The sequence below is a fragment of the Passer domesticus genome, unplaced genomic scaffold (genome assembly GCF_036417665.1).
Source record: "Passer domesticus isolate bPasDom1 unplaced genomic scaffold, bPasDom1.hap1 HAP1_SCAFFOLD_51, whole genome shotgun sequence".
Lineage (NCBI taxonomy): Eukaryota > Metazoa > Chordata > Aves > Passeriformes > Passeridae > Passer > Passer domesticus.
This window is the reverse complement of record NW_026990161.1, coordinates 793,524-797,575: the sequence shown is the minus strand read 5'-3', so window position 1 is coordinate 797,575 and position 4,052 is coordinate 793,524.

Below are 4,052 nucleotides of genomic sequence, written 5' to 3'. Positions count from 1 at the left end.
GGGGTCCCCGGGGGTCGTGTCCCCCCTCAGAGCGCGTCTGACTCCCCCATGTCCCCCCCATGCCGGCGTCACCCCCTTTTCTCTGCCCAGAGCTCCCGACCCAGCTCCTGCTCCCCCTGGGAGGGGCTTTGGGGACTCCCCCGGGGACCCCCTTGAATCCCCATTTTGGGGCACTGGGACCCCCCTGCATCTCCTTCCCCAGTTCCAGGACCCCCTGCACTCCCTTATCCTGCACCAACACCCCCTGCACCCCCTTTCCCGGGTATCCCCCTCTGCCAGCCCCTGGATTCCCTGTTTCCATGAGCCCAGGGACCCCCGGACCCCCATTCCTGGCTAGCCTGGGGCACCTCACCCCCAGGCCTCCCTTTGCTGGGAAACCCGGGCTGGGCACGGGGCTCTGCAGCTGCTCTGGGATTTGTGATCCCCCAGAGGAAAGGGAGGGAACAGGAGAGAGAGAGACAAGGGGATCGGCAATCAGGGATCGCAGTCCCAGCTCCCAGTTCTGCTCCGCCGGGGCTGGGACCCGCAGCCACAGGAAAAATGGATCCAGGATCCCAGTTGTCTTAGGTTACAAATAGGGGAATTCTATTCCTATCTGTTAGAGGTGGGGCACTGATTGTCTGTTCATTGGGCACTTTTCTTAATCTCTTCCACAACCAATCCCCCCCCACTTTGTCACTTTGTACAAGGGCAGGCAAGGACAGGACAAGGGAGAATGGATCCAAATGGAGACAGATTAGGTTTAGCTAAGGGATTCAGAAAAAAAGACTCTCCTGGAACAGGTTGCCCACAGAAGGCGTGCATGTCCCGTCCCTGACAGTGGTCAAGGCCGGGCTGCACGGAGCTCCAGACAAGCCGGTCTAGTGCAAGGGCTCCCCAGCCACAGCAGCGGGGTTGCAGCCACGGGATTTTTCAGATCCCTTCTAAGCTCAACCATGGCACGACTCCATGATTCTGGGATGCTTCCCCTCCTCATCCTCTGGCAGAAAAAGAAACTTGGCCCCAAGTTCCAGACTGCAGACCGTGTCTTTTGGCAGCCTGCAACTGTCTCAAGAGAGGATGAAAAGAGATGACATTACTGACACGATTTCCCTTTTCGACTTGAAAATTCAATGCTGCACTCCTGTCCACTCAGGCAAAACTGTCAGAAGAGGCAATTCTTCCCCATGAAATGCTTCGTCTCACCCAAAGAAGAAAGAAGCCACAAGACAGCACTCTTCTTTATTGCTCCATTGTTTTCTTTGGTTATTTCACTAACAGGAATGATTTTGGGGTGTGATTTGTTTCTTTCTCTCTTTCGTTCCGCGGGGCACAGCAGCAACAGCAGCAGCACTTCTCTCCATGGGTCTTCCGTTCGACTTTCCACTGGCTCCCCATCTCCTTCTCGCTCTCACACTCGCTCTACTCCCGTCCCGTCCCGTCCGTGTCCCGCCTCTCCCGGGCCGGCTCACGCCGCGTCCCGCACGGCGCCCCTCGGCGGGGCCGCCCCGTGCCCGCCGCTGCCCGGCCCGCCGTGCTTCCGCCTCCGCCAGGCTCTCTCCGTCCCGCCCGTGGCGCCACTGGAGGTGCCGCTCGCTCTGCTGCTGGCGGAGCAGCACGGTCTTTCGGCTCCGCCTGGCGCGGGCTCTGGCCCGGCCCCGGCCGAGGCCCCGGCCCCGAAGGAAGCCCCTGCCGCGGTTCCGCCCGCAGCCGCCCCGCTGCCGCCCGGCTCCCGGCCCGCCGCCGACAGCGCTGCCGGCAGCTTCCCCGCTCCGAGCTCCGCCGCTCGCCAGCTCGGCCGCCGGCCCCGAGCCGCCGCAGCCCGGGGCGGCTCGGCAAGCAGCAGCGCGCCGGGCGCTCGGCTGCCCCGGGCACAAGAGCGAGAGCGCGGTGCCGCCCGCACGGGCCGAGAAGCCTCGCCCAGAGCAGCTCTGCCGGGAGGGCCGCTGCTGGGCAGCGGCGGCTGCGGCAGCGTTTACTCCGGGACCCGGTAAGAGACGGGGCCGGGTCGGAGCGGGGCGGCGGGCGGCGAGCTGAGCCCGCCGCTGGCCTTGGCTCGCAGGCGGCCATCAAGCGAGCGTGCCGGGAGCGCGTCTGGGAGTGGGCGCGGCCGGTGAGGGAGCGGGGCCCGCGGAGGAGCCGGCGGGGCGAGCCGGGCGGGGCTGAGGCGAGGCCCGGCAGGGCGGCAGGCGGAGGGGAGCGAGCGTGGAGAGAGCGGGGCCCGCGCAGCGTGCCGGGCCGGGCAGTGGCGAGCCGCGGCGGGGCCGGGCAGGGGGCCCAAGGTGCGGCGCAGCATCGGCCCCGCTGTCGGTATCGCGGTCCCCCCGCAGCACAAGGGCGCCCTTGTGGCCCTGGAGCTGGCGCTGCTGTGGAAGGTGTGGCGGCCCGGCTTCCGCGGCGTGGTGCGGCTCCTGGGCTGGTTCGAGGTGCCCGACGGCTTGGCGCTGGTCATGGAGCGTGCGGAGCGCAGTCAGGAGCTCTGGTACTTGCTGGAGGAGCGGGGCTTCCTGACGGAGCCCGTGGCGCGGGGGCTGCTCCGCCCGGTGCTGGAGGCCGTGCGGCACCGCAGCAGCCGCGGCGTCTGCACCGCGACATCAAGGCCGAGAACGTCCTCGTGGACCTGGGCATGGGCGAGGCGAAGCTCATCGACTTCGGGTGCGGCACGATCCTCCAGGACACGTTCTACACCCGGATGTCAGGTGAGCCCGAAGCCGGGCCCAGCCGGGCAGCGGAGGTTCCCCCCTTTGCTGGCAGAGGGGAAACAGGGAGGGAGGGAGGGAGAATCCTTCTTCAGCCAGCTGCAGCCCAGTTGCTTTTTGGCAGGGCAGGGGCTGGCTGTTGTGGAACGGGAGCTGGCTGGGAGGGAGGGAGGGAGCAGCATGGGCCTGATGAGCTGCGCCCGTGTCCCATAGGAATGCCGGAGTACAGCCCAGCGGAGTGGATCCTCTTTGGCTGCTCCCATGGCCAGCCAGCCACCATCTGGTCCCTGGGCATCCTGGTGTACGAGCTGTGCTGTGGGCACCTTCCTTTCCACAGCAGATGTGGAAAGGCCATTGGATCCACACCATCCAAAAGACCTGGTTTTCCCGTGCCTCTCCCTGGCTAGAGGCAGGGCCCCTTTAGCCGTGGTTATTCTTTCTTTCCTGGGCATTCATACTAGAGGTACCTTTTAAGGGGATCTGACAGATCATACCCAGCAGCTTGGTCATAGCAGGAGGCTACCTTCACCTTACTGGAACTCCCTCGATTAGTGTTTCCTTCCTTGAGTTTTCCCTCCTTGTGCTGCTAAGACAGAAGTGGGTTTCCCATCCCACGTTCCCATGCCTTCCCCATGGTCACTCAGGAAGAAGCACAGGTCAGCTCGTGGGATGTACTCTCACAGTAGCTGGGGGACGTTGGGCTCTGACTTTGGGGCCTGTGACTTGCACTAGTGCTGCATTTATCTTACCTCCTGCCTCATCTCCCTCATTTCCTCTTTAAATTCTTTTCTGAGGTCCTTAACCACAGCACAGACTGCATCAGGCCTGCATGGGGCCATTGATCACACTCTCATTATTTCTAAGCTTGTTGGTGGCAGAGCCCACTGTCTCTCGGTTGGTATGGGCATTAATGGTTGCAGTGAAGGTGGTGTATTGAGATGGCCCCAGATTTGCCAGACTCCACAGCATTTGGGTGCTCTGATTTCATCTTCGATCTCCTTGGTTCTACAGGGGCGACTGCTGCTGGCTGTGGCTGCCTTGCAGTTCAGCTGGAACCTGGATGGTTGTAATGTCTGTGGGTTTCACTCCTGCACCGTCAGACTCTTCCTCTTTGACGCAGGGGGAGGGTTTCTCACCAGCTGGGGATGTGTGTGTGCTCCTTCAGCATCTGGCCACCTCCTTGTTTGGGGAAGGGTTTTCTTTTCTGTTCTTCCTTTTCACCTGTAGAATTTCTTGCCAGTGAGTTGCTAATGGCTGGTGATTGCTGGGTGCTTCAGACAAGGGAGAGCTCTGTTTCTTTGGGAGTTTTCCCTGGGGAAGCAGGAGGAGGGCCAGAGCTACGGTGGGATTTGGGCTGGGGGAAGGGGCTGGGTG